Consider the following 27,950-nt stretch of genomic DNA (forward strand, 5'->3'; position numbering starts at 1 on the left):
AGACAATGTTTTTTAGAAGTGTTTCTGAGCCCATGCAGTGATTTCCACTACAGAATCAGGTTTTAATGCAGTGCTGCCTGAGGTCCTGAAGATCACGGCCATCCAGTTTTGGTTTTTGGCCATGTCCGTTACATACAGAGATTTCACTGGATTCTCTGAATCTTTTAATGATATTATGTACTGTAGATGATGAACTCTCCAAGTTCTTTGCTATTTTACGTTGAGAAACATTATTCTTGAATTGTTGCACTATTTACCTGCAGAGCGGTGAAGCCCTCACCCAGCTATTAAAAGGAAAAATATTAGTGGCTGAAAATGTGCTGGATTAATTTGCTCTGAATGTGATGCAGCCATGCATGTAAGACATAACATTCAGCTGAAGAATAAATAAGTTGCTAAGTTCTTGCTCTTGCATAGACAAAATTTATTGTATAGCCAATATATTCTAAGGTGTCTGCAGTGATTTTACACATTATTATAGTGGCAAAGGCAGCATAGTCAGTTGAACAGGCATCTTTGGACTGGACGATGAAGAAAACTGAAGATTTGCGGAACTATTGGAGGGCTGGGCTGATCCTGCCTTGGTAAAATGTTTGCAGGATGGCTGTCCACTCTTCTAGATGTGGCATGGACTCACTGCTGATTCAGCACTTAACTGCAGATGGTCAGCTGCAGCCACTGTGTTCAACAGAAAAGGTAAAAAACAATCTAATTTACACAGTTTTCCCTCTCATTCCAAACAGAGTAGTTCAACTAAGATGGATTTAACTGATCAGCCACCTAGTGTGGAGTCAAGGTCAAGAGAAACTCAGAAATTAATTCATATGAGTTTCTCAAGAGTCTTGAGTCTTTAGTAGAGAATTTTACTTTAGCCTGTCATTGGCTGTAAACATTACATTGTACAAAAAGGAAACCCTACTTCAAAGCTGGCATGATGGCAGGGATGGACAGTTACAAAGTGCATTTATACTTGAGTACTGTATTGAAGTACATTTTTCAAGTATCTGTACTTTACTTGAGTATCAGTTTTTTTGCCTGCCAAGTTGTTGTATTGGGGCCGATGTTACGTCTCAAATGGTTTTCAAACAAATTGGTTTCACCACACGTTCCTGTTGTTCTGTTCCTTGCTTTGTGCACTGGGTCTCAGTCATGCTGGAACAAAAAACGTTCTTCCCCAAACTGTTCCCACAAAGTTAAGAGCATAGAATTGCCCAAAATGTCTTGGTCTGTTGGAAGCATTAAGATTTCCCTTCACTGGAACTAAGGGTTCTATTCCAACCCCTGAAAAACAACCCTGTATCATTATCCCTCCTCCACCAAACTTTACAGTTGGCACGATGCACTCAGGCAGGTGCTTCCATTTCACAATTACAGTACTTACGATTGACAAGGGCAGATCTAGCAGGACAGAAATTTCACAAACTTAAAGAAGATCAAAATGTGGGCTGGGAGGCCCTGAGGAGCAGTCAGAGAACCACAGGTGTACACAGTCTTGTGTAAATTTATTAGCAGAAGAAATCACCTCAGAGACGTTGAGCTTAGCGTACCCAGTCCCATCTTTGTCCAGTTGCTTGAATACTCCTGTGTGGGGAGATTACATTTGAACCCATTAATGTCATTTCCTTAACCAGGACATGAAAAACACATATATGAACTACAATGCTGGATGAATTAAAATGATAACAGCAGACACATACTCAACACGGTCTCCAGTTTGACCAGGCAAGAGACGAAGTTATCGAAGTCGATTACCCCTTTGTCAGCGTATCGAGCCACCAGCAGCTGGTTCAGCTTGTTATTGAGCTTATAACCTGGAAAAGAAGAAAAGTGTACATGACTAGTAATAGAGGTAGCTGTCCTGGAATGAAAACAGGTACAGATGAGGTTTAAACACCTAAAACACATGATGACAGGGAGATGTTGCCTTACCAGCCGATTCCAAGGCCAGACATATCTCATAGGAACTCATGGTGCCTGACTTGTCCAGATCAAACTGCCGGAAAATTTTCTACAAGGGCAGAGAAGGAAGACAGAGTGAAGCACGTGTCAGAGAGCAGGAGGCACGGAGGTGAATGAAGGAAAACTCTGAGAGTAAAGAACATTGTTCTACTGGGTGATCAATCAATCTCTCACCAGCCACTTCTCGATCTTATTCCACAGGATCTGGAACTCCACCAAGCCCACACGCTCGCTGCCGTCTTTCTGAGATTCACCAAATGTCAAGACTATTCAGTAACCAGAGATCTGTCTGTCTTTAAGAGCTTTATTAGAGAACTAGCAGAGGTCAGGCTTTGAATGTGTAAAATATAAGATTATGTAGGTCATTTGCCTTCAACAGGAGTCAGTGTCAGGTGGCTACCACAAACAGACATTTGACCAACACATCATGAAAAGACTGTCAGTGATTGCTAACTTATGATAACGAAGGCTAATTGCTATCTTAAGAGTAAAATCATTAAAGCAAGGATTTTACCATGATTTTGGTCTTTTTGTGCCATTAGATGCCACAAAAGGTTACTTTCAACCAGGAATGATGAGGGATCAGTGTTAGTGGCAGGAAATTAGCCAACATACCATGTAAACACTTGCCAAATTATGCTACTGTGGCTACGTGGCTATAACAGGTGACAAATCAAAGACAGACTGTGGGATTTTCTCTTGGTTTTGGACACTTTGTGTCCTTGGATGCCATTAAAAGATAATGTCTAGACAAAATGAATAAAGGGAAAGAGTAATAAAGTCAAATGAAACTGAAAATTGTACAGTGTACACACTAAAATACTAGCTAACTAGTTCACTCATTGGTATCACATTTCTTTCAAGTCTCAAGCACTGGCTGTTAGACTCGCACACTGGGGGCAGGTCTCACGCTAAATCTTTCAAATCTCGCTTAGTACAGAAAAAATTCTGGCTTTAAACACATTTTAAAAGTCCCAAAGCTGTAGCTTTACAGTAGCTTCTTTTTCATGGTTTTCTTCATGAAAAGAGTGATTTTGCACCATTTCTACTCAACTACACTCTTAAACGTGATGGTTCTTTCTTGGTTCTTTAGTAAAGAAAAGAATTCTAGATAGAGTCTTTTTGAAAAAGGTTCTACATAGCACCGAAAAATGTTCTTCTATTGTTACAGGCTTCACATCAGCAATAGAAGAACCCTTTTTGGTGCTACATACATCAAAAAGGTTATGTATAGAACCATATAAAACACATTCCCTATCAATCTGAAGAACCCTTTCATAATGCAAAGAACCCATTAATCATGCAGAGGGTTCTTTGTGTGTTCATGGTTCTGGATAAATGGTTTTCTTTACTAAAGAACCCTTGAACAACCATCTTTTTTAAGAATGTAGACCATTCAGGATGAAATTTGTACACAGTGTAGAGGGCAGCTGGCACACCAAACAAACAAACAAACAAACAAACAAAAACAAAAATGGAGACACGACACTGTAAGCTGTGAAAAAGGTGGTGCTACAGGGCAAAAAAACTTTCTCTGGCCAACTGAGCAGGCAGTAAAATCCCATGCATTGAAATTTTCTGAACTTGAGAGGTATGTAGTCACTCGGGCTCAACTAAAGAGGCTTTGGTTAGCACTGAGCAGGGGGTGTGGCTAAAGGTGTGGCAAATGGCCCTGATTCTGACTGGTAAGAGGAAAAACTCTTTCCACCATAGCTCAACCAAATGAAATCCAACAGAGGAAACTTTAAAATGGAATATTATCTCAAGATAAACTGTTCTTTATTTGTCAGTAGTATATCTTAGGAGATAAGCTGTCAGCCTCTGTAAATTCAGAGTTGTCGTAGTGAGAGGTGATAGGTTGGTTGAGTGTGTGTGGAAGGATACGTCCAGGAGCTCCACGATACACTTGCATGCCTCCAAACTGAAACCATCTGTCTTTAAATCACCAACTGAAAACAGAGATTTACACATGGTTACACGGTCTCAGGCCCAGTCCCATTTCTTATTTTACCCCTACCCCCTGTTTTTGAGTGTCTCCTTGCCCCTTGGAACTGAGTTACAAGTTGTAGTGGTTGAAATCTTCCCTCTGAAATGAGACCCTCAAATTAAAAGAGCATTACTTCATTAACAGCTACTAGTGCTGCTCTGTAGGCGACCCTGCCAGTCTGCAGTGACAGCAGAGGAGGGTAAAGTTCAGCTCCTCACTGCTGGGCTTTAGTTACATTTAGGGAATCATATGCCTTCAAAGAGGGGGGCAATTATTTATTATCGCCCACCCCTAATTCTTCAGTGATATGAAGCTGGAGTCAGATATTCGCCAGCTTCTCGTTTGAATTTCCACCTTAAATGGAGCAGCAGTTCTGACATCTGAGGAGCCAGAATGTAACTGCTGCACCATTTAAGGCCGAACGGGAAAATTAGCTAGCTAGCTTCGGAGACATTAGCATACTACTAGTGATATTTATGCCTATTATTAGGAAAAGGACCATAATACACTGAAAAGACATCAAACCTCCGTTTGGAGGGTCACGTAGCCATAACACTTCACCCTACCCCTCTATCTATGGTGTCTATCAGGACACCATACCCCTAGACGTGAACGCACAAAACAGAGGTGTAAGGGCTAAGAGGTAGGAGTGAGGGGTGAAATGGGATTGGGCCTCAGACTTAAATAGCAGCACTGGATCAAAGTGGCATCTACTGATAATAGTAATAGCATGCTGGCTTACGTTGGGGCACTATATGAGTGTTCAAAAAGTCCTTTAACTCCTCAGCTGATATCTCCTTATCCTAGAGAGAGAGAGAGAGAGAGAGAGAGTTAACTGCAGCAATGACACACAGATGTGTCACACCAATAACACACACTATAAAACTCTTACCTCTCCAGAATGATTGGCAAACAGGCTTCTGAATGAGGCGTCAATGTCTTGCTCTGTGATGTCTGTCTACAACATTTCATTAAATAAAAACACAGAATATTAAAATTCTCTCACAGCAGCCAAACCTTTAAGTGCTGTTATGCATTCAAAAATGGCAGATGAAAAAAAATCTCCAATCAATACTATTTTGTAGGCCTTATTTACAAGCGCATCTTGGTGTCTGTCGAATAAATGCATTGCTAAACCTGTATGCGTTTATGAATTAAACGTTTTTAGATCGTAGTATATAGAAATACACAGTCGTGATCTGAGGCAATATTTATTGGAGTTGAACTGCACCACTTTGGATGTGAGTTGACCTGACATCAGAGCGCTGCATTGGTATCTGCTTACTGTTAACACAATATCATTGAAATATATGAGGTGCATGTTTGATGGCCAAAACGTTCTTGTGAATGTGGGCAGGGCTTGTAGGGGCAGGAATACAACAATACTGTATGTGAGAGTTAATAACCTCTTTCTGTAGGCTCTCTAGTAGCCATTCACTTGGTGGACTATTTTTTTCCCAATTTTCTCCCCAATTTAGTCGTATCCAATTCTACGACGGCGTTTTAGGGCCACTGCTAATGAAAATAAAAATAGTAGACTTTGAGGATAAAGTCGTAATATATAGAGAAAAAAAGTCGTAATGTTTCGAGAAAAAAGTCGTAATATTTTGAGAAAAAAAGTAATATTTCGAGAAAAAGGTCGCAATATTGCGGCCAAAGGCTTTGCGAAGTGAAGCAGCACCTCTTCGTGTTAAATGAGGGGCGGTGAGTTGGTGGTTTAGTTCTACTTTCATATCGATTCACCCATAAAGAAACACTCAGTCTCCCTGTCTCTCCTGCACATCAGCACCAGCCTGTTATAGTATAAGAAACGGCTGAAACGGCTGAGCAGGAAACCGTGTTTATCTAGAATAAAGAGCCAGACGGACTCGGAGGAAACTGTCTGTCTGTTGTTGAAGGAGAATCTCAGGCAGAGTCGTCTACACGGCTATCGGGGGCTACATCTCCCCCCATTCAAAGAGGGCATGGAGTTTCACAGACAGTGAGAATGATGATCAAAATGATCCACAGAGAGACAGGAGTGAGTGGAGCTCCGGCGCCAGTACAGCAACCGAGACCCCAACGCGTTATGGCAGCCCCCCTACAGTTAGCCCACTTTATCCCTTCAATTACTACGACTTTTTTCTCAAAATATTATGAATTTTTTCTCAAAATATTATGACTTTATTCTCAAAGTCTACTATTTTTATTTTTATTAACAGTGGCCCTAAAACGCCACTAGTTTGGCTCTCCCAACTGCACAATACCACCAGTGCTAGGAGGGTGAAGGCTAACACAGGCTTCCTCCGAGTCCTGTGAAGCACCACATCTTTTCGAACTGCTGCTAACGCAACGTCATTGGACATCTGAACGCGCTCGGAGGAAAGCGCCAACCGCCAGATCTATTACATCAGCTAACAGACGCCTGCGCTGACTAGCATCGCGTTAAGTGATGGGGGGAGAAGGAGGGACCATCCTGCCCACCCAGAGAGAGCGAGGCCAATTGTGCTCTCTTGGACTCCCGGCTACAGATGGCTGTAGCATCACCAGTGATCGAACTCGCGATCTCCTGATGATAGGGCCAACGCTTAGATAGTTGCGCCACTCAGGATCCCAGAACCTCTTTGATGAACATAAAAATGAAAAATGAAAGCAACTTTAACCTGTGTGGACCCTTACCTCTTTATCCAGGGTGAAGGACACATCATTGTCCAGCTGTCTGAAATATATGAGAAAGTAAATAGAGCATTACAATTGCTTAATTAGAGCAGGAGTTGATAGAGTTATCTGCAAATGCTCAACGTGGTTGCGGGTTTTCATTCCAACCAAGCAGGAGTTAACCTCATATGCAGTGTTATCCTATATTTTTCATTGAAACTTTGCTGGATGTCTAATATAACACTCAAGTTTAGTATCCTTGGCACATTAAAGCTACTTGGATGTGATGATGAGGATTTTATCTAACATGAAAAGCACTGAAAACTGCTCTATGAAAATTATGTCTTTTGTAGAAAATTAAAATATATTCCTTAATACGGACCCAAATAATAAAGTCCTCTACATCAGAGACATTATAAAGGAGGACTTTACATTCTGATTCATAAGCGCTGCTACCACTGTAATGTTCTCCCTACTTTTACTATAATGACTTCTGTTGCATTGAATATAGAAGTGTCAATAGAATCTACGACAAACGGATTATTAAGTGCATGTAAATGCATTTAAAATTTAGCTCATAGCTAACACTGGAGCAAATAATTAAAAGGGATGTTCACACTGTGTTTTTTGAATGCTGCTTGTCTCCCTGTTGCTGAGCAGCTACAACGCCAGCTGTGCTAGCAAGTTATTTTGAATTCTCATGGCAGAAGGTTTTACTACAACTAGTAACTAGCAAATGTGGTGCTGGGAGCAAATACAGGCTAAACTAAAATAAGCAACTTTTTGTTTGTCATGATTTTGATCCATGACGGATTGCAGTTAGGAATACTTTCTGCATCACAACTGTCACTGAAGCCTCGCCTCTCCTTCAATCTGATTGGTCAGTAAGCTACTTGTTCTCTTCGAGCTGAACTTTTTCCAATTCAGGGTGCCTGGAGCACTCCCCGCAAAATAGAGGGCCTAAATCACCAGCAGTGAAAGACGCATCTCTCCCATTGAAAACAAATGTAGTTATGTTATAACTGAAGTTTGGGAGGAGGAGCATGCCTGAAGCCCCTCCTTCTTCCAATCTAACGCCCTACAAAAAATTCACATCTTCACGTTCCGTTCCCATGACGAAGGGTTTGCGATCCTCCCTGTTCCTCAGTCCTGCATCAGTCCTACTACAGCTATGAGGGAGGGTCTGGCAGAAGCCACCCAGAACTCCAGCCTAAGTTCTCAGAGTTCCCCCCCCCCTCCTTTAATTGGTCCTCCCTCATACTACCACCACCATGTTGAAGGCATGGTCTGAAGTCACAAACTGGAAATGAACACGTTGGTTTGCTAAAAACATGTACAGTATGAACCCTAACCCCACCCCCACCCCCCACTGGGATTGATGAAAGTATACCAAAATATATAAATAAAAGTCACTCACTGTGTCTTGGACTGTTTCTCAGTAAAGACTCTAAGAACAAAGTCGGCCTCCTCCTTGGGCTTGACGGTGGAGGGAATGATGAGGTAATCTCCTGGATGCAGGCGGAGTCGTGTGCTCACCTCCCGCCCGTTGTCGAAGGTCTCAAAACATGCACAGGAAGAGTGGCGTAGGAAAAAATCCTTTTGCAGATGCACACTCGGGGAACCACGTAACTATGGCACGTAAACACAAACCAGGGTTTGTTTACCAGGAAAGCTGTGTTGTTTGCATGGTTATGTGTCTAGCCGTAATATTTGTTTTTAATAGCAATTGTGATTGAATGGTTATCTGATAACTAACCGACAAAATACACTGCTGGTAGTGCTGCTGTGGTCGGTGTGCCTATGTTGGTAGCTTGCTAGTGATGGTCAGGGTAGTAGGTGGCTGACAAGTTGTGTATAGTGACAGATGGGCTGCAATCTGCAATTTGCACCTTTATGGTACCTGATAAAATGGCCAACGCGTGTTCAGTTTATCTAATGAACTGGCATCTCGTTGTATGTGCACACTCTAGCAATCCTGGTGTGTACCAGTAGAACCCAGTGCATATCTCTTTATATTGTCTGACGCTTCTGAGGCCAGAAGTATCTTTTAATTCCAACCAACTGCACAGACAGAATAGGATGTTTACCTCCTCAGGGACCTGAAAAAGAGAGAAAGCCAAAAAACAGACAGATATAAAAGGTTAAAGATTTGTCATGATGCAAATGAAAACTTTTAAAAAACATTTTTTCCCCAAGTTTTCTCCCCAATTTAGTCATATTCAGGTCCACCCACTAGTTAGGACTCCCCCAGTCACACGATACCACCAGCGCTAGGAGGCGAAAGCTAGCATAGGCTTCCTCTGAGGCCTGTGAAGCACCACCGCATCTTTTTGCACTGCCTCTAAGGCAATGTCATTGGACAGCTGAGCACACTTGGAGGAGGGAAGCGCCAACTGCCAGTTCTGTTACATTAGTTAACAGGCGCAGTGCTAAGCGATGGAGGGAGGTGGGGGTCCTACCCACCCAGAGAGCAAAATGAATGCATAGAGCTCAAAGGGGTTGTGAAAAACGTTTCTATACAGTTGGTAGTAAAGTATGTTTCATAGTTTTTATCCTCATCTTTCTCTTTTAACATCAGTCTCTGTAGCACAGCGACAGCAGGAATCACATCCGAGGCTGACACATCCAAGGAGCTCACTTTTGGAGTTTTACGTCTGAAGTCTTTTCATTTGGCTGGAGCTATAGTTGAATGTCCTGTAAGGCCAGACATACACTGCAATTTAAAAAATCTTGTTCTTTGGTGAGTCACACCATAACTTTGAACAGACCATTGTGTACGAAAAAAAGCCTACGATTTATATACTCACACTGTACGAAAACGCTTTGTCTGATCAACGTTATGTTAAGTGCAGCCTTTAAAGACAGCTCTGTCTATAAACAATTTCAAATAAAGCAGTTTCATTCAAAACAACGTGCTGCGCACCAAGTACAGAATATTAATGTTTATACTTTGCAATTCTATTCGGTCAAAAAGAGTGAAGTCGGCATGTACGGACTTTGGTAGGAAATGCAGACCTTTTTTGCCTCCGTTTTGCTAGCCCACATGTCTCCACCTGTACTGGGGAAGTGGTTGTGTGTTTAAAATTAGGCTAAAACCACACGGTGTATTCCTGGCGGGAATTTTCCAAGGCAGAATGTTTAAAGTGACTGATGGCTTTGTGTCCAACCACCACAGGGTCACAAAATACATCTTTGTGGAAGATCATGTGACCTTCGACATGGATGGCCACTTAACTCTGTGGTTCCCGACCAGCTTGATGCAATTCATCCTTTAATACTTCTGAGAAGCCATACCAAGCTAGTAAATTTTACTCTAACTTAGGCATGGCCAAACGCCAACCGGTGATGTCATCTCCAGAGCAGAAACGTCCAAAGGAGCTATCCTCTGTTGTAGCTGATAAACTATGGCTACAACTCAAGAATGTTCGAAAAATGTTTAAGAAGGAATTCAGTCCTGTCTCAGAGAAGACAGGCATGTTGGAAAAAGAGATTAAAACAATAAGCAATAACTTCGAAAACATGCAGCTGGTGATTCGAAATGTTAAGAAGGAATCCGCTGAAGTTAAATGTGCAGTAGAGGCTCTCCAAGTGAAAATGGCATCGATGGAAGACAAAAGCCGTCAGTTGAACATCTGCACAGTCGGCCTCAAAGAGGGTGGAGACGACCTGGTGAGATTCGCAGAAAAACAACTGCCCAAGTGGATACCTTCCTTGGAAGGTAAATCTTTTGAGGTAGAAAGAGCACATCACATCTACAGTGTGGACCGGTTGAAACTGCTTTGTTTGAATGATTATCCGTAACAGGGGTTTACCTCGTGAAGATGGAGGCCGGATGGGATGACTGACAGTGGTGACCCAATGCCGTTTTGGCCACGTATCCTTTGATTTCTATGCCCCGGATCGCCCAAGTAAACAATATGAGGTTATTTTCTCATTTCATTGTAATGTGTGGTCAGTGGAATAGGCTTCATTGTTCTAATCTCCTGTTGGATGTGTTGAAGTCACATTATGTCTCTTAAGATAATGTCTTGGAATGTTAATGGCCTAAACAGTTCTGTTAAATGGACCAAATGTTTAGATTACTCAACGTATAATGGGGTATCAATTGCTCTGATACAAGAATCTCATTTAAAATCCATAGATGTGCCCAGATTTCAAAATAGATATTTTAAGGTGGTAGCCTCATAAATAAAACTAAAGAAGTTCTATTAATTTTTGCAAGAAAATTGCACTTTTCTGTCGATTCTTCTGGTGGGGATAATGAAGGCTGTATCACCTATGTTCTTGGTACTTGGAATAGTATAAAATATGCTTTAATGTCTATATTTGCTCCAAATGAAAATCTTGGGGATCGCCAGATTACTATAGGTGGTGACTTTAACGCAATTTGTAACCCCTCATGGGATAAATCACAAATGTGTCCAGCTGACACTCAGATTCTTTGAATTTTTTCCTGACAGAGACTAACATTTGTGATGTCTGGCGTTTAAATAATACTAGAGTAAGGAACTACACTCTTTTCAAACTGTCACAGAAGCTATTGTTGGATAGATTACTTCTCTAGCTTACCTACTCTTATTCCCTTCTTCGAAAATGTAACCATCTTCCCATTCTCTTGTCAGATTATTCTAGATTATCCACACTGCTTTTACCCACTCAAATATCACATAAATCTAATCGCTGGAGGTTTAATATTTCCTTTTTACAGGACCCAGAATTCTTACCCACATTGAATTGCTGCGTGCCCTTTGGGACATTGTTGGTCCCCTCGTTTTAAATTCCCTTAATTTTGCCTTAGAACATGGCTCTCACCTTAGGGACCAAAATACTGCATTGATAACCCTTTTACTGAAGTAAGGAAGGGATCTCTTAGGTTGCTCCAGCTACAGACCAATTAACCTGATATCTACGGACTCTTGTTTGCCCAAGTAGTTGCTTCCAGACTTGATCAGTGTATTGGAGATCTGATTAATTACAACCAAATTGGCTTCCTCAAAGGAAGACATGCTTCAGATAACGTGAGGTGATGGCTTCCCTCTGTATCATTCGCTGCAATTCTTTCTCTTGACACAGAGAAAGCTTTCGATAGAATCGAATGGAATTATCTATGGTCAGTTTTGGAACACTTTGGTTTTGGGTCCAACTTCTTGAAAATGGTAAAAACAATTTATTGCAACTCCTCAGCTTGTGTACTTACCGGCTCCCTACAATCTCCATCATTCAAACTCTGCAGAGGCACATGCCAAGGGTGCCCTTTATCACCATATCATCAGTGGGTATCACATGTTGGTATAGGTGAATTTTTATGGGTACGAACACGAGGTGGGTACGATACTCAATACCAGTATCGGTATCAATGCATCCTTAGTCTCGATGATCTAAAGATGTGTGACTTGTTAAGTAACCAAAGCCAAATTTTAAAAAAGATATAATTCAAATAAAATTAAAGTCCTGAAAATCTGGGAGGTGTTTCACATTGTTATCTTTTATTTTCCGGCACAAGCCAGAGTCTGTGTCAGATATTAGTTTATGGAGGAAAAGCAAAAAATCTGATTGGTACGAGTCATGCCCAACTCAAATCTTCTTTATTTGACAGTCAAAAGCACAGTCATGCAGGAGCTTAAAAGCCTAACCTGTTTAACAAAACAGGTTGACACTACCTTTAAACAAAACAGATCCAAGTAAAGAAGATTTGGTGCAGATCTTCAGCTCACTACCACGCCAACATTTGCTTTAATATAACATGTAACAGAAGTCTGACTTTTCTTTAAACACATCCTGACTCCTTACCTTGTAGATACTGAAGCCAATGGTGTGCATGCCCTGGCCCTGCTTGCGGAAGCGTCGACGGTCCTTCTGCATCAGAGCCACCAGGAAGCTGCAGGCTTTTTCATTATCCTCTGGATCATCATCCTCCTCCAACAGGGAAATCTTATACTGCGGGTTTATCCAGAACGTTTCTGACAGAGACATGAGTGAGGGCTTTGGGCATCACACACACCAATTCGTGGATACATATGAGTTTTTTTATATATATTTATAACAATGTATGATGTATTTTCTACAAATCCAGATGTTTGCGTAATACTTGGTCATGTAGTCATAGTAAACTAGTTATGAAGTAATATTTTATACCTGTAGCTTTTATTATAACTATCCCTTAAATCTCCACACATGATTCTAGGAGACACTAAGCACTGATTCTGAATGAGCGAAACAAATAACTCCTCAGAAATGTTTATAGCTTCTGACTTGCACCACTACTGGTTGTAGAGAGTCCTGGATTCCACATTCTGCTGGGAGGGATCGAGCCACATTAGAAAACACACAAAGCCATTTATCCTTCTGGGTCTCAGAGGGTGCTGGAGTCTATCCCTGCAGTCATCAGGCAGAAGGCAGGAAACACCCTGGGCAGGTCGCCAGTCCCTCTCAGGGCAGACACACACACATACACTTTGAAAAACATATTCACACCTCATTGGCCTGAATGCATGTCTTTGGACTGTGGCAGGAAACCCACGCAGGCATGGGGAAACAAACTCCACACCCTGGTTACTCGGCCAAGGAATCAAACCCAGACTCTTCTTGCTGCCGACAGGGCTTTTGCGCCGAGCTCCCCAGGCTTGAAGCCTTTTGCTGAGCCTCCTCGGCCCCAAGCATCACTTACAGATGACTCTGCTTTTAATGTCCCACCTCCTGACTCCAGCATCCAGTACACAAGGGTTTCATCTTGCTCATCCACACTGTCAGTCCTGCAGTACCTACCTAGGCTTCCCCTCTGCACCATTACCAATACTTAGGAGCTTAAAAAGGGAGTCCCTCTTCATGTCCATACTGGCTTTACTGGTCCTGTGTTAATCTTGGCACCTGTTCCCATGTCTCTGTTCCTGAGCTGCTCTTGCTGCGTCAACCTAGTTTCTGCTTCTGCCTCTCACTTCAGTCTCATACTTGGCTTCAGCTCTGGTCCCTGCGCCCTTTGCTGTCCCAGCTCTTGAACTTGGTTAGAGTGCTGCTCCTGCTCAGGATGAAGTTTCATTATTAGCCCCAAGCTCTGCTCTAAACCCAGTCACAAACACAGTTATGGTGTTGATCCTAGTCACTTGTTTAGCTCCTGTGCCTAGCATGACTCCTGACTCCATTGAAGCTTCACCCCCTGATTTGTGGTTGTGTACGTTCCCTGCTCTGTACCCAACTTGGTTTGCAATTCTACCTCCTTCTTAGTTGCTTGTTCAGTTTCAGTGCCCTTGGTTACTGATCAGGTTGCCAATTCAACCCTACTCGTCATAGCTGATTTGGTTTGTGGTTCAGTTTATCTTTCAATTTCTGAGTAATCTCCCCTTTGGGCTACTGAACTGACTCCAGGGTGGTGCACTGAAACTGCCGGCTCAGTTTGTCTGTGCCCATCCATCTCAGGGCTCCTCTCTGTGGCTAATACTTCTTCTTTCTCTCTTCCTACTCTGGAAGCTGTTTCTAGCCTGTGAATCTCCCTCCTCTTGTCTTTGTTACTGTCTCTGGTCCTGTTTTTGCTCGTGTTTCTGTTCCTGTTTCTGGTCCAGTTACAGATCCAGCACCGACCCTGTTGTTGACCTGACCTCACCCCAGATGTCGTACCAGCCTCTCCTGAGGCAGTCAGCGGTCTGAGTTCTCCTCTGTTGGTCATGTTGTTGGCTTTTGAGAGCTGTGCTTCTTCTCATCTATGTCTTGTTTTCATGAATAGCTTTTTCTTTTCAGTTTTTGCTTTTCTGTGAAGTTTTGCTTCTGGTTCAACTGAGTGGTGCTAATTGTCTGTCTGTCCCCTGGATTATAATTACAGGTATGCCTCTATTGCAGGGTTCTTCAGTCCTAGTCTTGGAGGGCTGATGTCCAGCACAGTTTGGTGATATCCCTGTTCAAACACGCCTACTAAACCTGACAATGACATGAGTTGACCCAGGTGTGTTTAAGCAGAGATGTCACCAAATTGTGTTGGACAACTGCCCTCCAGACCAGACTGGAATTGAAGAACCCTGTTGGATAGTGTCCTTCTACAATTTTTTGATCTCCATGTTACTATGAACCAAGATTTCTGAGGAAAAGTAAAAAATAAGCACCGCTCAGCACCGCTCCTCTCCACTGGTACTTCTGTTTACAAGTTCGTGTCAAAGTACTTTATTTTGCAAAGTACGTGACTGTGATCACTAATATCAATGTTACGAGCTGAAGCCCTGACCTGAGGGACACATGCTCAGGTGCTAGTGGCTTCCCCTCAGTTTTACCCCAGAAGGTACTGATTATTCAGCTTCATATAAAGGTACCTTCGCAATTTTTGCAGCCACCGGCAGTCGAGCCATCCTTCCAGCTGCCCTCAAACTGCTGAAGGGCCCACTGGCCAACTTGATCACTGCTTGAAGCATCTGGAGTCAGGTTACAGATCTCCACCCTTGAGAACTGGACCTTAAAGTCTGAATACGCCATCCTGAAAGAGAGATACACAGAAATGCAAGAAGAGACAGAAGGAATCAACACTTTGAATGTGTTGCTCCTGGACTAGAAATAGGTGGCGTCTGAGAACAAGTGCTTGATCATTGAACAAACGCACCAGAACTCTCCATCCTCTGCGGAGTAGTTGAGTTTGGCCTTCTCATGAGGCAGGACCTGGTCCCACTCCTTGGAACTGACGAATATAATACAAAGATCTTACTCAGTTATATCATTATTCAAAGTATACTTTTAGAGATCACATTCATGGTTGGCCAGTACACTTACTTATCACTCCAAGGGCCATTCCACTCCTTTTCGTCCCCAGGGGTTCCTGAGGCGCAACAGTTGCACCTTGCTTCCACCAACATTAACCTACAACAGAGTAATGAAAGCCAAAACGTTTATAAATATATGAGTTTATGTGTTTACAACAGATTCTGTATGTATATGAAATGACTGTATATGAAGTGACTGTATATGAGCAGATATACACAGAAACACAGTTTGAAATATGCATTTTTACAGCGCGAGTTGTGTCTGACCTCCTCTGCCGCTGTGACGGAGTAGGCATGTGTTTTGACCAGCTGCTCTTTGGTCTCAGCCTCTATTTCATTTCCAGCGCCCTGCTCAGAAAAGCAACACACTGGAACATTCTATACACTCTTAAAAAAAGATTGTTCTTTAAGGGTTTTTTAGTAAAGAAAATGGTTGTATATAGAACCATGAACACTTAAAGAACTTCTTGCATGGGTTCTTTGCATCTTGAAAGTGTTCTTCAGATTGATGGAAAATGTGCATGAATGTGTTTCAGATGGTTCTATATAGCACCAAAAAGGGTTCTTCTATTGTTACTGTGCCAAGCTTGTACCAATAGAAGAATCATTTTTGGTGCTATATAGAACCCTTTACAAAAAGGTTCTACAGGGAGATTCACTCGAAAGAGGCACTGAATATTCTGTAAAACTCCCGCTAGGACGAAGCAATCTGAACGAAGCAATCTGAACGAAACAACCTGAACGAAACAACGTGCAATGTGCTTCTCAGTATATGGAGCTTTGAACAAGCCGGGATGCCCCTGCGTCGGAGCGATGAGGTAGGCGCCGGACAGCGACGTTTAACCTGTGTTTGCAACTCCCAGGTGCAGACACCCGTACCCTTTCATGTGTCTGGCAGAAAACGGAGATCACTTCCAGCATCGCATGTAATGCAATCAGTTACACATATGTCAAGGTATGTAGTGTATTTTTTGGGTCAGATTGCTTCATCCTAACGGGAGTTACAACAGAATATTCGTGGCCTCTTTCGAGTGAATCTCCCCGTATATAAAACCATCTACAGCACATTTTCCATCAGTCTGAAGAACACTTTCATGATTCAAAGAATCCTTTAATCATACAAATGGCTCTTTGAGTGTTTCTGGTTCTATATAGAACCATTTTCTTTACTAGAGAACCCTTGAAGCACCTTTTTTTAAGTAGGTATTTTTATTTCAAATGTGAAAATATTTTTTACATGTCAGAATTTCTTTAGTCCTCTTTTCGGAATTGGGTAGTCTGCTTATCAGATATACATTTACAGCATACTCACATATATAGATGTGCTCAGCAGAGAACCCCGATTTAGGGCCTGTTTTATGATATTAAACAGGTTTGAAGGAGCATCCTTGAGCTCATAGCTTTCGGCAATGCCTCCAGTAAAATCCTCAAAACCTTCAGTAGCTGAACCTCCAGAAAGAGCCTCATAGCTGCCGTTCACCCTGAAGAGCAATCAGGAACACAATCTCAGTCACACGGCGTCAAAGCCTCAATAAGAACTGACCCTCACCAATAGCAGTGTTTAATACTGCAACAACACAAGCTCTCAAATAAGAACAATGGCACAACTAAAATAAGAACAAAAAATATGTTCACCAAGCTAATCCCCAAGCTCATGTGGCACAGTCCCCATTTGGGGTAATACTCTGAGAATGTCTTGTTGAAGTTCTCTGCAGAGTGTTGTTTGGTGTTTAAAGGGGGCTTCCACTTAATTTTTCTGTGGGTGGAGAAAAGTGAGGCACCACGATGTTGGTGATTCACCTTGCTACGTTTTTGAAAAGGCTGAAATGGCCTATGCTTCACCCTGTTGCTAAGCACTGGCTAGCGATCACCAAGTGGCTTGCCAAACTTCTTGCTTGTTATATGTAGATAACATAACGGAACAATGAAAAACTTACCCCAGCTGTGTTGGTAGGCTCATTTCAGTACAAATAGGCATTAAAAAGTGCTACTATTAACTAGCAAATGTGGTGCTGTTAGCAAAAGCTAACAAAAGCTTAAGCTAAAAGTTGGCTATAGCTGTGTTAATGCTATCTCCTCGGCTGCTGTAGTCTTTCTGTGCTTCCTTCTTTGGACTAAAAAATAGAAAGCTCAGATGTTTCATGTGAGAACATATAACATTAGTTAACTATATTTGTTAGCTATGTTAATTAGCTATATGTGCATATCAAAAATCTTAATTTACTACATGAACTTCCATAACTCTTCAAAAATTTGAACATTGTGACTCATCCCTAATAGAAGGTAGTATTCACACTGCAGTGCTGTTTGACCTTTCTTAATGCTGAGAAACTCTGGCAGTCTTACGCTACATTTACACTACTCCAGCACATCAACGCGCCGCAACGTACCCCATTCGTTTTCAATGGAAAATGTTGGTTCCATCAGATGCGGCCGCGTGGTGCATGATGGGTCTGGCACATTGAGTCTCAGGGACGTGACGCGTCAAAAAGTTAAGTGGAGCGGAACTTTATGCAAATAAATCCGGCCAATGCGATGTGTCTACCCAATCAGGAGGCAGCTGGTGTTCTTCATGTCTGCAGCTCAAGGTATAAAAACCTTGGTTCCACGTTTCAAACAAAAGCTAAAATATTTCAACACAACTGTTTACCTCCGGACTTCGGAATCCAAGCAGGAAAATGATTGGTTGGATGACAGTAAAGCAAAATGACCAATGCTGCAAGTGGTAATCACTGACCTAAATCCTAATTTAACTTTATTAATGTTTTGGAAAAAAGTATTAGCTAAATGATGCATACTATTGTTGACTTTCTGATTATTAAAAATAATAAAAGCATTACTTAGACAAATAAAGACTTAGCAAGACTATATTTCAATTGTATTTCACAGGGAACTCCCTCACTACACCCATATGCAGCCAACCGAAGGCGGACGATGCGTTCATGTCCGTGGAAGCAGCGGAGCAGTGTAAATGCAGCGACAGCCTGCCTTCCAGGCAAAATACTGTAAGATGTTTTAGCGCACATGAACTCACTTAGCATAGGCCTTCTCCAGCAGCGCACTCCAGAACTCATTTCGGTCTGCTGAATGAACAAGCAACAGCTTTCCGTTTTTGGTGGGCAGCTTGTCATCAATGACAACGTCCACCCACTGTCCATACTGCCACAGCTGTGAAGAGGAATATGCAACAACACACCAGCAGTATGACTATAAAGAAGATTCTTTTCCATAACAGTAAATAAATGTGACATGCACAGGAATTCAGGGATGCCGCGAGTGTCGTTGCTGAGGGGAGCTTCAGCACCCCCTTGTCATGTCTGCTGCTGATGGTTCCCCTCCTCACCTACAGAGGTCACTGTCACCAAAATTCTAGACTCATTTTTACCCCCCATTTCCTGTCATCCACCATTTTGTGTACATAAGGCTCAGGTTTCATTCAGTTCAAGGTCAGTTGGATGAAGCTATCAGTGCTCAAACAGCCTCTGTGTGTCAGTTTTTAGTTCCGCACAGTGAAACATAGTTGTATGGATTCCTTTTCAAGGTGGATTTCACTCACTTATGACTAGAGATCTGCATGGGACTGTTTTTTCAGTCCCCCTCCTGCACGACATCCCGTGCCGGCCCACTCCCGCAGAAAGTTGGAATCATTTGTCCCGCTCCCGTCCGAAACCAAAACGTTTTGTCCTGTTCCCGCCCATGCAGGTCCATCAAGGTGAACTGACATCCGATATCTGACACATTCTATTCACAAACACATTTACCTCTGCTGAAATAACAAGGCAGCCATGGTCATCAGGCTCACTGTGAAGCCATTTATTCCCAATAAACACAAAGCAGGAATTAAACCACAGAGCAGTTATTTTTGGTGTTTTGCTGGGCAGCTGTGGCTGTCAGACTGAAGGCCGCCGTCTCTGTAAGCTAAGAGAATTTGCGTGTTGTTCACGTGATTAGTTGCTTCGCATGTCTTCAAAATGACTTCATTCTTTATAAGTAAATATACACCCATCAGACATAACATTATGACCGCCTCCTTGTTTCTACACTCATTGTCCATTTTAACAGCTCCACTTACTATATAGGTGCACTTTGTAGTTCTACAGTTACAGACTGTAGTCCATCTGTTTCTCTGATACTTTGTTAGCCCCCTTTTACCCTGTTCTTCAGTGGTCAGGACCCCCATGGACCCTCACAAAGCAGGTACTATTTGGGTGGTGGATCATTCTCAGCACCTCAGTAACACTGACTGGTGGTGTGTTAGTGTGTGTTGTGCTGGTACGAGTGGATCAGACACAGTAGTGCTGCTGGAGTTTTTAAACACTGTGTCCACTCACTGTCCACTCTATTAGACACTCCTACCTTGTCAGTCCACCTTGTAGATGTGAAGTCAGAGACGATAGCTCATCTGCTGCTGCACAGTTTGTGTTGGACATCCTCTAGTCCTTCATCAGTGGTCACAGGACGCTGCCCACAGGACACTGTTGGCTGGATATTTTTGGTTGGTGGACTATTCTCAGTCCAGCAGTGACACTGAGGTGTTTAAAAACTCCAGCAGCACTGCTGTGTCTGATCCACTCAGACCAGCGCATATATCTATCTATCTATCTATCTACATATATATCTATCTATATATATATATATATATATATATATATATCATTATTGTTGGAACAAAACCTTGTATCTCCAAAATGGTAACCACATTTTTTTCCAAGTCATTTTGAGCCGTTTCTTTTGGTCCATTTATTGAAAAATTTCCTCACAATACAAAGACATTTTAAAAGTATGTCAAAAACTGAAAAATGATAGAAATGGAGATACAAGGTTTTGTTCCGACAGCAGCGATATAACACTCCCGGACACAACACTGAAAATTAGTCCCGTGCCGCAAGATATCGTGGCAGGTCCCGCCGGTCCAGCGTGAATCCACACGAGTGCAAACCTCTGCTTTTGACACAAATTAAGCATTATATTATTGCTAATTATTTTCAGTGTAGAGATCAAATACTGGCACCACAATGTAATGTAATTTTTTTTTTTTACTGTTATGCTATTTGATCTGGCATCCACTTCTTTCCATATGTGACAGCTCCCCCCATCTTTATAAATGCTTGTCTTATCTTTGACTCAACAGCACAAACCGAGCTGTTGTTCTGCAAGTCCTCAGATGAAAAGTTAGACAGGGGAATCTGACCTTAAAGTGAAAGATTCCAGCGTAGTCCTCTGTGAAGCTCTGCTCTGGATGAATCACTCGTGCCAGAATGTCTTGGTTCAGAGTCAGAGAGGCGATGGCCGCCATCAGCCAGCAGTCACCTGCAGGGATGAATGTACATGATCCTCACCACCATCTTTACTGTCAATTAATGATTAGGATCCTAAACTAAGGTACAGCTATATAAAATGATAACAGTGTTTTAAGCATTATCCTATGGCCAACACAATGGAAGCAAATAGGATGGGGGTTATACAGCAATCCTGCCTGTCATACTGAATGAACAAAACCATTCCTCACTTTGTTTTCTGTTAACTAACAGCAACTGTGACTCATATTCATAGCTATGTCTCAAGATTCACTCTAAAGACTGAAGGCTGTAATATAGTACCATCTTGAAGTATGTTGTAGTGTTAAACAGTGTCAGCTCTATCCAGCAAGTGACATAAGCAGCTGTTTAAGGCCCCGTAGCCACCAGGGGGCCCCCTCACAACTTGTAGGTTATTTTGGTATCTTTACGTTGACTGAGATGCTCAAGTGAGTGGAAAAAGCAGCTGGTTTATTGAGGTTGCACAGACTAGTCAACTGACGCCACAAGATTGACACTAACAACATGGACGCCTTAGAGAAGACAACGGGTGAGGAGTCTGGTGATTTGGAATTTATATCTCTGGTTTCCTGTGGGCTCGCACTGTGATCCTTTGCAGGCTCGTTGGTAAAAGCACGTCACACTCTACTGATCCTGGAGTTTGGCTTCGTTCTAACATTGCTCCGCTGATCTACAGCGCTTCAAAGATCGGATATTGAATGACATTATCTCCGGTTTCCTGAAGACTGCAATAAAAAGTCATGTGTGGTTGGAGAGCGGGCACAATGCCCTGTAATCCTGAAAACTTTGAACTCCGTTACTCTTTTTTTACTGAGTTACAGTGCTCTACATTTTTCTGGCTCGATGGACCTCTACTGCAAGCGACTTTCCCAGCAAGGCCACCTAGTGTGCACCTAAATCGGATATAAAATTGTAGGATTCCGGTCTGTATCTCAGGGTCCCAAAAGGCTTGCAATGAGATTAAGGGCTCGTTGGAAAGGGCACATCTTGCTCTACTGACCCGTGGATTTGGCTTCATCACAGTCGGAATTTTTAAAGTCGCTTGTTGCAAAGCATTCCCTTCAGGTGCCCTTTGTAGTTCTACAGTTACAGACTGTAGTCCATCTGTTTCTCTGATACTTTGTTAGCCCCCTTTTAACCTGTTCTTCAGTGGTCAGGACCCCCATGGACCCTCACAGAGCAGGTACTATTTGGGTGGTGGATCATTCTCAGCACTGCAGTAACACTGATGTGGTGGTGTGTTAGTGTGTGTTGCGCTGGTCTGAGTGGATCAGACACAGCAGTGCTGCTGGAGTTTTTAAACACCTCAGTGTCACTGCTGGACTGAGAATAGTCCACCAACCAAAAACATCCAGCCAACAGTGTCCTGTGGGCAGCGTCCTGTGACCACTGATGAAGGACTAGAGGATGACCAACACAAACTGTGCAGCAGCAGATGAGCTATCGTCTCTGACTTTACATCTACAAGGTGGACTGACAAGGTAGGAGTGTCTAATAGAGTGGACAGTGAGTGGACACAGTGTTTAAAACCTCCAGCAGCACTGCTGTGTCTGATCCACTCATACCAGCATAACACACACAAATTTTTCTGGCTTGATGGACCTCTACTGTGAGTGACTTTCTCAGCAAGGCCGCCTAGTGTGCACCTAAATCGGATATAAAATTGCAAGATTCCGGTCTGTATCTCAGGGTCCCAAAAGGCAATGAGATCCAGGGCTTGTTGGAAAGGGGCACATCTTGCTCTACTGACCCGTGGAGTTTGGCTTCATCAAGGATTTTATAAGTCAGAATTTTTAAAGTTGCTTGTTGCAAAGCATTCCCTTCTCCTGAGGTTTTATTCATGACATCATCAGTGATGGGTCAGTGTGGACTAAACTTTCATCACATAACTGTCGACTTTAAAAAATCTGACACTGTGCAACTTTATCAGTTAATCATATTTCAAAAAGGGAAACACATCTGGAGATGAAAAATGGAGAAGAAAAAAGAAGATTAGGAGCATAGCTTCAGGATAAAGGTACGGTCTGTTTTTTTGTTATGTTAATGTTATTCCACTTAATTGGCATTGGTAGGTCTATGATTAATCAGACTATGACTAATCTCGGTTTAGATACTCAGACTGTGATTTAGATTTAGATACTCATAATCCAGGTTTAGATGCTCAGGCTGTGATTAGTCCAGGTTTACATAATCAGGCTGTGATTAGTCCAGGTTTAGATGCTCAGGCTGTGATTTGTCCAGGTTTAGATGCTCAGGCTGTGATTAGTCCAGGTTTAGATGCTCAGGCTGTGATTAGTCCAGGTTTAGATGCTCAGGCTGTGATTAATCCAGGTTTAGATGCTCAGGCTGTGATTTGTCCAGGTTTAGATGCTCAGGCTGTGATTAGTCCAGGTTTAGATGCTCAGGCTGTGATTAACCCAGGTTTAGATGCTCAGGCTGTGATTTGTCCAGGTTTAGATGCTCAGGCTGTGATTAGTCCATGTTTAGATGCTCAGGCTGTGATTAACCCAGGGTTAGATGCTCAGGCTGTGATTAGTCCAGGTTTAGATGCTCAGGCTGTGATTAGTCCAGTTTAGATGCTCAGGCTGTGATTAACCCAGCCAGATACAGCCTCCACATGGTGGGGTTAGTTTTAGCAAAAATCCTGCCATGTTCTACTACAACTGCAGTCTGAACAGTGTAGATGACGTACACATCAGTCACTGTATGTGTCCACTTACCCAGAGCCCCTTGGCAGATGTCGGTCCTCGTGGCCCCGCTGATGATGAACTTGGGGTCTGAGCACAGCTCCTGCACAACACAGTAAACGGCTTCATCTCAGACACACATTTGCAGTTGTGTGGAGTGTATTCCACCTAAAATCCTCACAGATTGCATTAGTCTGTCTGTTCAGTGTGACGTGTGATGACCTGTTCCGCTCCTTGTCTGCTTTGCAAGTCTTGTCACAGGCAGATTCCAATACGCTTTGCTACCTGAACGCAGCCTTGCAGTGGGCTTGTGTAGAAGCTGTGAAACATATCTGATCACTGTCTAAAAAACGTGGGCATGCAGGTGTCTACAAACGTTTGGACATGGGTTCGAAAAAATGCATTATTCAACCATTCTATGGGTAAAAGTTTCAGCATGAGAGGAAAAACCTTTGACATTTAGATACTCAGCCTGTGATTAGTCCAGGTTTAGATGCTCAGCCTGTGATTAATCCAGGTTTAGATGCTCAGCCTGTGATTAACCCAGGTTTAGATGCTCAGCCTGTGATTAACCCAGGTTTAGATGCTCAGCGTGTGATTAATCCAGGTTTAGATGCTCAGCCTGTGATTAACCCAGGTTTAGATGCTCAGGCTGTGTTTAATCCAGATTTAGATACTCAGACTGTGATTAATCCAGATTTAGATACTCAGACTGTGAATAATCCAGATTTAGATACTCAGGCTGTGAATAATCTAGGCTTAGATGCGTAGGCCGTTATTAATCTAGGCTTATATACTCAGACTGTGCTAAATTCAAGTTTAGATACTCAGACTGTGATTAATCCAGATTTAGATACTCAAGTTGTGATTAGTCCAGACTTAGATACTCAAGCTGTGATTTATTTGAGTTTAGATACTCAGACTGTGATTAATCCAGATTTGGATACTCAGGCTGTGAATAATCCAAGTTTAGATACTCAGGCTGTGATTAATCCAAGTTTAGATACTCAGACTCTGATTAATCTCAGTTTAGATACTTAAACTGTGATTAATCTAAGTTTAGATACTCAGGCTGCGATTAATCCAAGTTTAGATACTCAGGCTCTGATTAATCTCAGTTTAGATACTTAATCCAAGTTTTGGCATTTATGTCAAAATATAAGATGTCCTGCTCTTATTTAATGTGACATAACTTCACTAAATAATGTGTCCAATGATCAATTAGTCAATCAACTACACATTTAATGTACAGCAGGCTGAATAAGAATATCATTGCTATCAGAAACAAACCTTGTATCTCCATTTTTCTCAATTTTATTTTTATTTTTATGTAACTGAAAAAAGGATGATGAATAGACCAATAGAATGCTCTAAAATCTGCTGGAAAAAAAAAAAAAAACTCTTAATGCACTGACTTACATAGAAGTATGTTTTTCTGCCAGAGGTGATATATTTTGGTTTTTAGAAAGCAGTGACACAAGTTACAGAACCTCAGGTTCTAACTAAAGTTACCTCACATTAAAGTCATCATAGGTGAGCACTTACTGTGGGTCTTTTCCACTGCACTCCTCTGGTTTTGTATGACTTCGGTCCAAACTCCTTAAAGCCCAGGGACTCGGGGGCAGCTGGGAAAGTGGGGTCACAGAACTGCTCCCCCCTGCTCAGACACTTGCTCCTCAGTGCCTCAAAATCTTGGTTCAGGTACTTGACGGCGTTGGTGTTGCTGCCCAAGCCCGCAGACTGGGCTCGATCCTTGGCCAAAGTGGACACCACTCCAGGCATTGTTCTCTTCTCGTGTGTTAAACACAAGCACACGGTGTGAAGACTCAGACTTGAGGAAGTGAGTTAAGTACCTTTGGCTCTCTCCTCCCCGCTCTAGGCTTTTTTTTTGAGGCGGAGTTTATTCAGTCTGTCCTGAATAAATTGTTGGAGATGCAAGATTTACAGAAAATTAAATGAAAATGTCCTGCTTAACTGACCACCAGCCAGGTGGGCAACTCTAAAGTTGTCCCAAGTATGAATTTAGACTCATTTAAGTGCATCTTAGTCAATGTCTATTAACAATTCTTCAGTCACTACAAACCACAACAACTACTACAACTGCTACCCCCACTGCTACTACTGCTAATATTACTACTATTAATCATAATAATAATTATTATTATTATTAATATTGGTGGTGGTATACATATATAGTGTTTAATAAATATTTCATTAACTCAAAAAAATAACCTTTCACAGTAGATTTATGGAGGAAAAGGAAGGAAATGGAGAAAAACAGCCTGAACATTGCCACGCACCACTGCCAGGTGCAGCAGTTCCTGGGAAGTTTCTTCTCCAGAGATTTTTTTCCAGAGAATGTTTATTTTATTTCAGTCAGTGAGTTTTGAAAGGGCAGAGGTGGTGGTGATTATAGATCCCTGATCTTATCTCTTAACAGGGCGTGACTTATCTCCATAAAAGCAATATGCCAGTCCAGTCCAGAGATTCACAACTGTTCAAAATGCATGTTTACATAGAAATATAGCTGAAGATCTTTTACACTGGCCACTTTATGAGCTTTATGTCCCTTATAGGTATAACGGACTATAGCACCATCTGTTCCTGCACAATTTATTAGCTCCCTCTACCCCATTCACCATTGGTCAGTTTTTGACCAAGGGACCGCAGCTGTCCAGATGGTATATGGGTGGTGGACCACTGGTACACATGGTAGTGGTCACAGTGGTGCTGGGATTTTAAATCCATCACTGTCACTGTTAGGCTGTGAATGGTCCACCACCCCAAAATATCCAGCCAAAAATGGTTCTGTGGTCATATGCGAATCCCTGTAGCTACATGGCCGTATGCAAAAGTTTAAACACCCCCAGGCACATGACGTTTTGCTAATTTTCCAAGTGAGAGTTAACACACCCTCTACAGAGAAGTCAAGGCTTTTTCAGAGCTTCATAAGACCTGTTGGCACTTATACATGTTGTGCTTTGAAAGATTTTGCATGTGTTCATATTTATTAATATGTTAAAAACACAATCCCATTTCCAAAAAAGTTGGGCGCGTCACTCATGCCATGTGCACTAATGCACCCCCATACCATCAGGAATACTGGCTTCTCGAGACACTGTGCCCCCCAACACAGTGTCCATGATTTCCAAAAAGAATTTGAAATGTTGACTTGACGGACCTCAGGACACTTTTCCACTTCTCTCAGTCCATTTTAAATGAGCTCGGGCCCAGAGAAGGTGGCAGCATTTCTGGATCCTGTTTATATATGGTTTCTCCTTTGCATTTTAGAGTTTTAACTTGCATTTGTGGATGTAGTGATGAACTGTTTTCACAGACAGTGTTTTTCGGAAGTGTTTCTGAGCCCATGCAGTGATTTCCACTACAGAATCGTGTCTGTTTTTAATGCAGTGCTGTCTGAGGGCCCAAAGATCACGGCCAGCAAATATTAGTTTTTGACCTTGTCCCTTACATACAGAGATTTCTCCAGATTCTCTGAATCTTTTATGATATTGTGCACCATAGATGATGAAAAGCAGAAGTTCTTTGCTATTTTATGTTGAGAAACGTTATTCTTGAATTGTTGCACTATTTGATCGTGCAGTCTTTCACAGAGTGGTGAACCCCTCCTCATCTTTACTTCTGAAAGACTCCGCCTCTCTGAGATGCTCTTTTATACCCAATCATGTTATTGACCTGTTGCCAATCAACCACCAGGTGTTTTTTTAGTATTACACAACTTTACCAGCCTTTTGTTGCTCCCGTCCCAACTTTTTTGGAACGTGTTGTTGGATCATGGATCCACTGTGAGCTTAAGTATGACAGTAGCAAAATATGCCCAGGAATGACTTCAGGTTAAGAAAGAAAATCTGATTTCTTAACTTTATACTTTAGGAAAAAGCAATTAGAAGTCAAAATTAAAACTTTTAAAAATTCTGATCTAAAAACTTAAGAATTCTCTTGATTGTCTGTGCTTCTAAAACTGTGACTTCTAATGAGTTTCACAAGATATAAGTGTTCAACTGTCATCAATTTAGCCAAGTCACCATATTTTTCAGGAAGGATTTTTCCTGTGGGCTGTTTTCTCCACCCTCAACCGGAGAAAGAATATTGCAACACACCTTTGCCATTTAAGGAAGTCACAGTTCCAGGGAAGTTTCTCCTCCAGAGAAATGTTTTTTCTTTTCCACAGAAATTTTTTGCCTGCTGTTGACTATCTGGTATGTGGGTGGTGGACCATTCTCAGTATAGCAGAGACATGATGAGCCTCATTCACAAAAATCATGCTGAAACAAAATTTATTGTTTTCTACATTGACTGTAGCACTTTAAATGTTGGATCCCTTCAGGGTTCTTCAAAGAGTCACTTAATGTAAGTAACTTGGCATATGGCTAGGCAAAAAAATTATGTTTAAATGCAATATTAATTACCTCACAGGCAACTTGAGACACAAACTTGGTTTTGTGTTGACACAGAATTTGATTTCCCACACCAACATGTTAAAAGACTTGTTGAAGCAACATTATTATCTACTCCTGATTGTGCAGATGTGATTTACAGATATGCATCTACTAATGCTCATAAATCTTTAGATTCAGTCTGTCATTCAGCTCTAGGATTCATCTCC

At 42.0% G+C, this 27,950-nt stretch overlaps 1 pseudogene; it reads right to left on the minus strand.

Moving 5' to 3' along the window:
* LOC118804659 lies at positions 1–25,182 on the minus strand (annotated as a pseudogene).
* Positions 25,183–27,950: the final 2,768 nt, after the last annotated feature.

This window comes from Colossoma macropomum, unplaced genomic scaffold, assembly GCF_904425465.1.
Source record: "Colossoma macropomum unplaced genomic scaffold, Colossoma_macropomum, whole genome shotgun sequence".
Taxonomy (NCBI): domain Eukaryota; kingdom Metazoa; phylum Chordata; class Actinopteri; order Characiformes; family Serrasalmidae; genus Colossoma; species Colossoma macropomum.